Source organism: Procambarus clarkii, chromosome 34 (genome assembly GCF_040958095.1).
Source record: "Procambarus clarkii isolate CNS0578487 chromosome 34, FALCON_Pclarkii_2.0, whole genome shotgun sequence".
Classification (NCBI taxonomy): domain Eukaryota; kingdom Metazoa; phylum Arthropoda; class Malacostraca; order Decapoda; family Cambaridae; genus Procambarus; species Procambarus clarkii.
Genome location: NC_091183.1, coordinates 23,977,658 through 23,989,887, shown reverse-complemented (window position 1 = coordinate 23,989,887; position 12,230 = coordinate 23,977,658). Strand labels below are relative to the sequence as shown.

The 12,230-nt window shown below is 37.1% G+C and overlaps 1 long non-coding RNA gene across 1 annotated transcript; it reads left to right on the top strand.

Moving 5' to 3' along the window:
* The first annotated feature begins 351 nt into the window (after positions 1-351).
* LOC138370969 (uncharacterized) lies at positions 352-8,874 on the top strand. The gene is made up of 3 exons (XR_011230281.1): positions 352-451; positions 5,629-5,735; positions 8,380-8,874. It is a non-coding gene; the product is annotated as an uncharacterized lncRNA (long non-coding RNA).
* Positions 8,875-12,230: the final 3,356 nt, after the last annotated feature.

The window sequence follows — 12,230 nt, the reverse complement described above, 5'->3', positions numbered from 1 at the left end:
CCTGTGTAAATTACGTTTATAAAGCCCTTTTTCTAACTGCAAACCCTGTTCTGAAACTCTTCCTGGACAGATGTAATAGAACACATGGCCACGTCCCCACCAGACATAAATATCTCTTTGATATCCCCAGAGTCAAACTTAATCTATGTAAACACTCTATGTAAATAAAGGGACCTAGTCTATGGAACTCACTCCCTTATAATGATTTGAAAAGCTGTCCAACTTCTGCCATATTCAAAAATAAAACCAAAAAGTACCTGTAGTACTTTTTAAGTACGAGGGAGTAATGCGCAAAGCGTCCCTCACCTGTGACGTCACAGCGTCACCTGACGCCATATCAACACATCGGCCATTTTGTCGTCAGTTCAGTCATGGCGAGGACTAACCCTTCATGCAAACTGCACCTACTATCAAGAAGAAGAAGATTTTGTGTTCCACCGATAGTATTATCGTAAGTAAGCACTTATATTTTATATTTTATTAAATTAATTGATTCTATTTTTCTGTAATAAAGGTCCAAAGGGTTGTTAAGGAACAAGGGTGTAGCGATACCGACGCTCAGTGCGCTCAACTCACACCAAAGTATCACCTGTGTAGCTTCTGTAATTAGTGTTAATTAGTTATGCTATAAGATAATGAAGCGAGTATAAGATTAACTCGCTACAAGGGTACTGTGTTGGGAGGTGAGGGCTGTTACTGGTGTCTGTGGGGATGTGAGGACTTGTACCAACCACTATCACCACCAGTACCTTGTCTTGCATCCTGCTTAGTATTCCTATTGAGATATGAAGTATTATTGCATTCATATAATTATTCATTCATTGTCATTACTATTTTTATGGGCTATGTTCTGTTACCCTAATGCTTTTTACCCCTGGGCATGTCCATTTACTCTCCAGCCCTTCACAAGCCACTGCTGCACCCCCTCCATGCCCATACTTACTGTGCTTATTCTTACAGGACTGCACTGCATTATGTGGTGCTCACTGCCTGGACACCTTGATACATGCATTATAGGGTTCTGGTAGTTGTTCTACTCACCAAGCCCTTCCAAGGCCAGGCTTGACATGTGAGAGCTTGGTCCAACAGGCTGTTGCTTGGACAGGCCCCTCAGGCCCACATATCCACCACAGCCTTTTTTTGTCCGGCACTTCAAAATCAAATGTTTATTTACGTAAGGTACATACATATTTTTAGGTAAGGTACTCTTTATTTGGGTAAATTTATCTTCGTAGTATTTAGCTTTGGCTCGTCTAATTATCTTGGATAGCAATAACGAGTAATTCTTTGAGAATTCTTTGGAGACAATTCCTAACCTATACTTCTCCCAACCTATACTTCTTCTCAAGGTCATCTTCACTTCTTGAAGATGTTCAGGTTTTCTCTTGAAGATGTCGACGGTTGTTCCAGCAATACTGTATTTCTTTTATTGCTGAAAACCTGTTTTCAGCCATAAAAAAATAATCCTGAATCCAGAAAAAAATCCCTTTTGTATCGTCTGGAAATTTTCAAATATTGCTGATCAAACCTGAGTCTAAATTATTTGTATATATTATGAATTACAGAGGTCCCAGGACAGGGTTTTTAGGCACTCCACTTACATTTTCCCACTCTGACTTAACCCCCATTTATACAAACTCAGTCTTATCTTTTAGCTAATAATTTATTGTACACACCATACTCAGCCTGTGTAGGGTAGTTTATTGTGCATGTGTAGTATATATATTTGTGTAGTATATTTGGTATATTTAATGCCTCTAACCTCTCCTCATAGTTCTTGTCCTTCAGTTCTGGGAGCCACTTAGTAGCATGTCTTTGCACCTTTTCCAGTTTGTTTATGTGCTTCTTAAGATATGGGCACCATACAACCGCTGCATATTCCAACTTTGGTCTAACAAAAGTCGTGAACAATTTCTTGAGTATTTCGCCATCCATGCATTTAAAAGCTCTGAATATTATCCTTTACCTGCAATTGGTTGTTGCTGTATTTATAGAATATGATTTGTTCTACTTTACATTTGTTTGTTCCTTTTTTTCAAAATTTCTTTCTGCCTCTCTCCTCACTGCCGTGTAGTTGTTTCTCTTTGTATTACTGGTATGTTTGGGGGTTTGGCCTCTTCGTATATTGATTCCATTTTTGTGTCTATTGGTCTCTGTCCGTCTTGAAATTTCAGTTGAACAAATCCTGTTTCCTAGTTCTGCATCTTTGTTTTGGTATAAATGTTTTTGTTCCTTTATCATATATTTCACAAAATTGACATACTGTGCATTAATTCATCTCAATTACTTCCTTTCCTAACAGCAAGCCTTTCCAGTAAAATTCTTTGAATTCTTTTCTGACTTCTGGCCAAATGTTTGTTTTATCCTAGTGTGTATGATGCCTAGCGTGTGTCTGGTGCCTGTTGTGTTAAACCGAAGATAAATGCATAAGTATAGGTCAGTAATTTCTCCAGCTTTGAAAGGGGCTTTCATTATGCAGCAGTATTCCACTCTAGAGAGCACTAGCGTCTTGAAAACTATCATCATCGGTATAGCATCTCTAGTGTGAAAAGTTCTTGTTATCTATCCTGTCATTTTTCTTGCAGTTGTGACGGCTACTTTATTGTGTTCTTTAAATGTAAGGCCTTCTGACATCAGTACACCCAAATCCTTTACGTTGCTTTTCCGTTCAATGTTATGATTTGACTGAGTTTTGTAAGTGGTTTCCGTTTTTATATTTTTTATTTTTTCCGTAGCGCATGAGCTGAAACTTATGTTCGTTAATCACCATGTTATTTTCTGTAGCCCATAGAAAGACCTGATTTACATCTGATTGGAGGTTTGCCGTGTCCTCTATGTTGCCTACTCTCGTGAAGATTCTAGTGTCATCTGCAAAGGATGATCAAGTACTATAGGTTGTGTCCTTGTCTATGTCCGATATGAGGATGAGAAAAAGTATTGGAGCAAGCACAGTACGCTTGGGGACTGAGCTCTTTACGGTTGATGGTCCAGATTTTATTTTGTTGACTACTACACATTGGGTTCTATTAGTCAGGAAGTTGTATATCCATCTGCCTATTTTTCCGGTAATTCCTTTTGAACGCATTTTATGTGCAATAACACAATGGTCACATTTGTCAAAGGCTTTTTTTTGTCAAAGCGTTTTGTTTGTCTTCCATGGCATCTAGTGCCATGTCAGAGTGGTCCAGCAACTGTGATAGGCAAGAGCGCCCTGTTCTGAAACCATGTTGTCTGGGGTTATGGAGATGCTGTGATTCCATGTATTTTGTGATCTTACTTCTTAGCATTCTCTCAAAGATTTTTATGATGTGCGATGTTAGTGCTATCGGTCTGTAGTTTTTTGCCTCTGCCTTATTTCCTCCTTTATGGGGCGGTGCTATCTCTGCGGTTTTTAGTATGTCAGGGACAATGCCAGTATCTTGGCTTTGTCTCCAAAGAATGTGAAGGGCCTGCGATAACGTTTTTTACAGTTCTTGATGAATATAGAGTTCCAAGAGTCAGGGCCTGGTGCAGAGTGCATAGGCATACTGTCTATGGCTTCTTCAAAATCCAGTGGGGATAGGATCACATCTGATTTATGATTTGATGTTGGTATCATATCCATGAAAAATTCATTTGGGTTATCAATCAGATGGATGGAGAGCTACACTCGTGGTGTCCCATTTTCCCAGCACTCTTTGTCATATAATGCTTTGAAACTTTTGACGGATTTGGCCTCCACCACCTTCTCACCTAACATGTTCCAACCGTTTACCATTCTGTTTGCAAAGTGAATTGTCTTACATTTCTTCGGCATCTTTGTTTAGTTCGTTTAAATCTATAACCTCTTGTTCTTGAAATTCCAGGTCTCGGGAAATCTTCCCTATCAAGTTTATCAATTCCTGTTACTGTTTTGTACGTAGTGATCATATCTCCTCTTTTCCTTCTGTCTTCTAGTTTGGAATATTTAATGCCTCTAATGTCTCCTCATAAATCCTGTCCTTCAGTTTTGGTATGAATGTTTGTGTGCCTTCATCGTATATTTTGCAAAATATGGAATACATCTCATTTACTTTACTTTAGGAATATGGTTCGATCAATTAAAAACCCTCTTGTTCAAATTGCAAAGAGACTGAAAGAGATGCAGCATGCTCAATGGATTATATATTAGTGATTATTATTAGGATTATATATTAGTGAATCATATTAGTGATTCAATTATTATGGTCATAAAACAATAAACAAGTAGTTTTGGTGTTATTACACTCTATTCACAGGTTATATATAAGTATCTGCATGTTTTGTTCACCATTACAAACCACTAAGTTGGTTTGATTTTTGTTGAGATTGTTATTTATGATAAGATTCCTTACGTTATCTGAGAATGAAGCTATGTTGGTATTGGGAAATCTTTAGATGGCACTTATAGTCAAGGAGGATTTAAGGGATTTACTGGAGAACTTGGCAAAGGTATATTCACAATAGTCGTCTCTATTACTAATGAGACTATTGCAGATGAAGGTATCTTTGTAAGATATTGCTATGCCACCTCCTCTTTTTTATTAGGCCTGCAGTTGTGAATGGCTTTATTATCAGCCAAGTTGTAGCATACAACATAGCATATATATGTATGTATGTATGTATGTATGTATGTATGTATGTATGTATGTATGTATATATATATATATATATATATATATATATATATATATATATATATATATATATATATATATATATATTTATTCATTCAAAATTCGTCAGTGTACTACATTTTTGTTGTTGCTTTTAGGTGATGCTTTTAACCAGTGTACGTGGGTCTGATTGTGCAACCACAGTTCGAAGAATAATGAAGATATGAACAAACGGCCTGTGGTCACTATACAGTCTGGAAGGGCAAAAGAAGAAATTGGCATTTCTACAAAAACGAGAACTATATAATGTTATTTTAAGTAAGTAACCAAAAAATTAAATAATTTTTTTAAAGTTTAAAATTCACTTAAAAATTTAAATTTTAAGTTAAAAATTTTTAACCAAAAAAACTTAATATTTTTCATATTTGGAACCATTCCATAATATTTTCCCAAGCATAAATGATTATATTTCTATCACTTGCTCTTAAGATTGTTTCATTTAATAGAGGTTGGGCATAATTGTTCTCTGCTGCTAATAGAACTGACTGACTTAGCTATAGGAAAATGTAAACTTAATTGGTTTATCCATTACAGTATTGTGCAGTTTATTTCATGATCCTGTGCTTAATACTTGCATAAATAGTAGATTACAAAATGCATTTTTATATCATTAGTATTGAATAATAATAATGCAAATAATTGACTTATAAATGATGTACAATTAATTGGTAGGTGATATTATATTATTAATATTTTTTCATTCTTGCAAAGCCTTAACAAAGCCATTAACATGTTAATATAAACTTGATCACCTTCCACTTATTTTCTCATGTGCTACCTACATGTACAAAACCTTATTCCTAAATGCATATTTTGTTCTGAAACTTGTCCTTTATATGTTGTGTATCACCATCTCTGGAGAGTTTTATCTGATTGATGTATAAATTACTTTTAATTTTACAGAATATTATTGTTATACTGAATTTATTATTATATAAATAACTTAATTTTACAGAATCATCTATCAACGCACATCCACAAGTTGAGGAGGAGGATGTGACCTTCCAGATGTCTGAAGTACTGAAACATGCACCAAACAGGCCTGGTGGATCTAGGTACAAGGTAAAATAATTTAATTTTTTTTTTTTTTTTTTTACTAATTGTCCGATATATATATATATATATATATATATATATATATATATATATATATATATATATATATATATATATATATATATAAAATAAATATATATATATATAAATATATATATAATGTGTCGTACCTAGTAGCCAGAACGCACATCTCAGCCTACTATGCAAGGCCCGATTTGCCTAATAAGCCAAGTTTTCATGAATTAATGTTTTTTCGACTACCTAACCTAACATTTTCAGCTACCTAACCTAACCTATAAAGATAGGTTAGGTTCGGTCATATATCTCTATTAATTTTAACTCCAATAAAAAAAGAATTGACCTCATATATAATGAAATGGATAGCTTTATCATTTCATAAGAAAAAAAATAGAGAAAATATATTAATTCATGGAAACTTGGCTTATTAGGCAAATCGGGCCTTGCATAGTAGGCTGAAAAGTGCGTTCTGGCTACTAGGTACGACATATATATATATATATATATATATATATATAGTGTGTGTGTGTGTAATTACCTAAGTGTAGTTACAGGATGAGACCGTCTTCCCAGCACTCTTTGTCATATAACGCTTTGAAACTACTGACAGTCTTGGCCTCCACCACCTTCTCACCTAACTTGTTCCAACCGTCTACCACTATTTGCGAAAGTGAATTTTCTTATATTTCTTTAGTATCTGTGTTAAGCTAGTTTCAATCTATGACCTCCTGTTCTTGAAGTTCCAGGTCTCAGGAAATCTTCCCTGTCGATTTTTTCAATTCCTGTTACTATTTTGTATGTAGTGATCATATCACCTCTTTCTTCTGTCTTTTAGTTTTGGCATATTTAATGCCTCTAACATCTCCTCGGAGCTCTTGCCCTTCAGTTCTGGGAGCCACTTAGTATCATGTCTTTGCACCTTTTCCAGTTTGTTGATGTGCTTCTTAAGATATGGGCCAACTTCTGTTGTTGGGCACCACACAACAGCTGCATATTCTAGCTTTGGCGTAACAAAAGTCATGAACAATTTCTTTAGTATATCACCATCCATGTATTTAAACGCAATTCTAAAGTTAGAAAGCGTAGCATAGGCTCCTCGCACAATATTCTTTATGTGGTCCTCAGGTGATAGTTTTCTATCTAGAACCACCCCTAGATCTCTTTCTTTATCAGAATTCTTTAAAGATTTCTCACATAATGTATAGGTTGTGTGGGGTCTATGTTCTCCTGTTCCACATTCCATAACATGGCATTTATTAACATTAAATTCCATTTGCCAAGTGGTGCTCCATATACTTATTTTATCCAGGTTTTCTTGAAGGGCATGACAATCATCTAAATTTCTTATCCTTCCTATTATCTTAGCATCATCAGCAAACATGTTCATGTAATTCTGTATACCAACTGGTAGATCATTTATGTAGACAATAAACATCACTGGTGCAAGAACTGAACCCTGTGGTACTCCACTTGTGACATTTCTCCAGTCCGATACATTGCCTCTGATTACTGCCCTCATTTTTCTATCAGTCAGAAAATTTTTCATCCATATTAGAAGCTTACCTGTCACCCCTCCAATATTTTCCAGTTTCCAGAACAACCTCTCTATGTGGAACTGTCGAATGCCTTTTTTAGGTCCAGATAGATGCAGTCAACCCAACCATCTCTTTCCTGTAATATATCTGTTGCTCGATCATAGAAACTGAGTAAATTCGATACACAGGATCTTCCAAATCGAAAACCATACTGTCTGTCTGAAATTATATCATTTCTCTCCAGGTGTTCTACCCATTTAGTTTTAATTATTTTTTCCAATATTCCAATTCCAATTTTTTCCAATAATGTGTGTGTGTGTATGTATATTTGTGTTGTTGAATATGACCGAAAGTCATAGTCTTTCTGCCCCTCTCCTTACTGCTATTGTTGTTTCTCGCATCTTTGTATTGCTTGTATGTTTGGGCAATTTTTCCCCTTTTCCTAGTTTTGCATCTCTGCTTTAGTATAAATTTTGTTGTGCCATTATCATATATTTCACAAAACTTGACATACATCTCATTTACTTCATGTCCTAACAGCAAGTGTTTGTCAAATTCCTTAAGGAAATATCTGAGTTCCCCATAATGACCTCTCCACAAGTCAGGTTTTTCAACTGCTTCAAGCTCATTTTCTTCCAGATTATAATGCATTGCATACTTTATTCCCAAAAAGACATGGTCACTTTTACCCAAGTGACAATGTCACTTGGGTAAAAGGAGGGAGGTACTGAAAGGAGGAAAAGGGAGGTACCAAAGGAGGGAGGTACTGAATGATAAATATATCTTTCTCTTTCCTGGTAAATATAATATCCAGCATGGAGGGAACATCCCCTTCCCTCATCCTCGTAGCTTGTTTAACATGTAGAAACATGAATGTTTACAGGGTGAGGTTTACGAAATTATATATATATATATATATATATATATATATATATATATATATATTATATATATATATATATATATATATATATATATATATATATAATATATATATATATATATATATATATATATATATATAATATATAAAGTTTGTGTGTGTGTAATTTATATAAATAAATAATTAAATATTAATTTTGTTAATATCTTTTCAGGGAAAGCTTGCAAGTACAATTCGTATACAAGAGGGGCAACACGAGCCAGAGGATGTCTACTAAGAAAATATATGTCTTTATCCTCACACTCTTGATATATGGTCTTCTCTGGTCTCTTTATTTTCTCTCCTCACAAATGTCCCTTTTTTTTTATTTCTTTTACGTTTCTCTCCTGTTTTTCTTAACTTTTAATCTCTCCTTTCCTCCTCTCTTCTAACACCTCTCGTTTCCTGTCTCTTCTAGCTTCTCTCTTCCTTTACTTTTTATATTTGTGGTATTCATTTATGTCATTTTTATGTTGTATATTTTTCTTGTATCTTTTTCTTATCTTGTGTTTCTCTTCCCCTTCTCTTCAATGATTTCTCATTTCTCTCCTCTCTCTGTTGTTTCTGTTCTGTCTTCTCTCTCCTTGCCTTAATTTTGTTCTGTCTCCTCTTTTGTTGTGTGTGTGTCTTTCTGTCTCTGTCTGTCTGTCTCTCTCTCTCTCTCTCTCTCTCTCTCTCTCTCTCTCTCTCTCTGGCTCTCTTGCTCTCTCTCTGGCTCTCTCTCTGGCTCTCTCTCTCTGGCTCTCTCTCTCTCTCTCTCTCTCTCTCTCTCTCTCTCTCTCTCTCTCTTTCTTTCTCTTTCTTGCTCTCTCTCTGGCTCTCTTGCTCTCTCTCTCTCTCTCGCTCTCTCTCTCGCTCTCTCTCTCTCTCTCTGGCTCTCTTGCTCTGGCTCTCTTGCTCTCTCTCTCTGGCTCTCTTGCTCTCTCTCTCTCTGGCTCTCTCTCTCTCTCTTGCTCTCTTTCTGGCTCTCTTGCTCTCTCTTGCTCTCTCTCTGGCTCTCTCTCTCTCTCTGGCTCTCTTGCTCTCTCTCTGGCTCTCTTGCTCTCTCTCTGGCTCTCTTGCTCTCTCTCTGGCTCTCTTGCTCTCTCTCTGGCTCTCTTGCTCTCTCTCTGGCTCTCTTGCTCTCTCTCTGGCTCTCTTGCTCTCTCTCTGGCTCTCTTGCTCTCTCTCTGGCTCTCTTGCTCTCTCTCTCTGGCTCTCTCTCTCTCTCTCTCTCTCTCTCTGGCTCTCTCTCTCTCTGGCTCTGGCTCTCTGGCTCTGGCCCTCTCTCTCTCTCTCTCTCTCTCTCTCTCTCTCTCTCTCTCTCTCTCTCTCTCTCTCTCTCTCCCCCCCCCCTCTCTTTCTCTTTCTCTGGCTCTCTCGCTCTCTGGCTCTCTCTCTCTCTGGCTCTCTCTCTCTGGCTCTCTCTCTCTGGCTCTGACTCTCTCTCTAGCTCTGACTCACTCTCTCTCTGGCTCTGGCTCACGCTCTCTCTCTCTGGCTCTCTCTCTCTCTCTCTGGCTCTCTCTCTCTGGCTCTGGCTCTCTCTCTCTCTCTGGCTCTCTCTCTCTCTCTGGCTCTCTCTTGCTCTCTCTTTCTCTCTGGCTCTCTCTTTCTCTCTGGCTCTCTCTCTCTCTCTCTGGCCCTCTCTCTCCCCCTCTCTTTCTCTCTTTCTCTGGCTCTCTCGCTCTCTCTGGCTCTCGCTCTCTCTGGCTCTCGCTCTCTGGCTCTCTCTCTCTCTGGCTCTCTCTCTGGCTCTCTCTGGCTCTGGCTCTCTCTCTCTGGCTCTGACTCTCTCTCTAGCTCTGACTCACTCTCTCTGGCTCTGGCTCACGCTCTCTCTGGCTCTGGCTCTCTCTCTCTCTGGCTCTGGCTCTCTCTCTCTCTGGCTCTGGCTCTCTCTCTCTCTGGCTCTCTCTTTCTCTCTGGCTCTCTCTCTGGCTCTCTCTCTCTCTGGCTCTGGCTCACGCTCTCTCTCTGGCTCTCGCTCTCTCTCTCTGGCTCTCATATTTCATTTGATTTAAAAATGTCTGAGATTTTTACTTAATCTAAGTTATATTGCATGGTGCTAATATGAATATTATACATGACTTTTTTCTTTTCTTTCTCTCTCTTTCTCCCTTTCTCTTTCTTTCCTTCTCTCTCTCTTTTTCTTTCTCTTTCTACATGAATATTATACTTGACTGTTTACATTCACTTGTAGATTTTTATTTTTAGTTAATTAGTCCTAAACTTTTGATTAATAGATTTTTATTATTAGTCATAGAAAAACTAAAGTGTTATATGTATACTCGGAAAATTTTACTTGTTTTAGTTTTAAGTAACAATAACTGCTTGTAACGTCAGACTGATCTCAGCATGACATGAATCACAGGCTGCTTGATCACAAAATCTATTGTGTTCACATATTGCATATATAGATTTTTATAGATTTTTAAATTTTTACTTTTATATTCTGTTATAGATATAGTCTATATATTTCGAGCTATTACATATATTTTGTTGTATTACTCATTCTTAATTAAATAAATATAATATTTTAATTCTCTTTTTGTACCCTATTTATTTGTAATTTGCACATACATATATAGGATGTCCATTTCTTTCTCAGATATGTCTTCTTTCTTTCTCTCCCTTTCTATTTCAGATATGAATTACAAAATTATTATACCCTAATTTACCCTAAACGTTTTAATGTAGGTAATTAAAAGATTATAAAAAAGTTTTTAGAAATGTTAATTATTTACGTTCTAAGGTTGTATATAAAAGTTCTCAAAAAACCTTTTCTAAACGTAATTATAAACGTGCTGAAAACAATGAAATGTCGTTTTTAGGATGTTTTAAAAACATGAAAATGTTTGCTGGGAAATGGGTTATTTTCAAACGACGAGTAGGATGTCGTTTACTTGGCTGGATTTTAGGGGTGCACGCACACCGTGTGCGCCTTGTGGTGAGAGGCGGCGGTGCTGGCAACCCGTTCTCGCAAATTTAATAAGTCAATATTGACTTATTAAATATGTGCACAGGTGACATACTTAACATAATAGATACCCTTAAAAAGATTCATAGAAAACACCGACCTTACCTAACCTTGTTAGTATCTTAAGATAAGCATCTTATTGCTTCGTAACTACAATTATTACCTAACCTATAATAGGTATAGGTTAAGAAATAATTGTAATTACGAAGCAATAAGATGCTTATCTTAAGATACTAACATGGTTAGGTAAGGTCGGTGTTTTCTATGAATCTTTTTAAGGGTATCTATTATGTTTAGTATATCACCTATGCACGTAGTTAATAAGTCATTATTGACTTTACGAATTTGCGAGAACGGGTTGGTGCTGGTGCCCCCTCCTCCTCCTCCTCAGTTTGGCTTTCATTCTCATCCTCTGTTGAGTCATCCCCAAGGGGTCTACGGCCCCCAATTTCAAATTCTTCTTCTACATCCTCACCTTCTGCATCACTTCGTTCATTTTCAGCTTGATCAAAGGCATCCAAGACATTGGGAATCTTGGTGGGAGTGAGCCTCACACCAGCAAGCCTCCTATAAATGGCGGTAATCCTGTCTTTTCCACTTGATTCTGAGGCTCCTGGAGCCGAAACACCGCTTGGGCCTGGTGCTGGATCCATTATTGATGAATTTAGTGGGTTATAAACACACAAACAGGTAATAATCCTTGAAAACGTGGGAGTTTGGCGGCCGAGGGGAGAGAGATCCGATCGCTCCACGTGACATCAAAACAATGGGCCTGTCACGTGACCCAGTAGGCCGACGTGACTTGCAGCCTACCCGAGAGAACGAGAATTACATGGCGCGGAGTTTGAAACAAACCCCAAGTAAATCGGATTTAAACTAGATTTTTTACAAATATTTTAAACCGCACCGTAAATTTACATCGTGATCCGACAAGCGGTTAGGGAAAACGCCCGTAATTCCAAGTCGAAAGTGTTGTCTAACAAGGTAACTATAGGTAACATTGGATGACCAAATAATGTGGAAGGTATTACTTCCTCAATTAAATGTTTGTTAGAGTGCCGCATTTT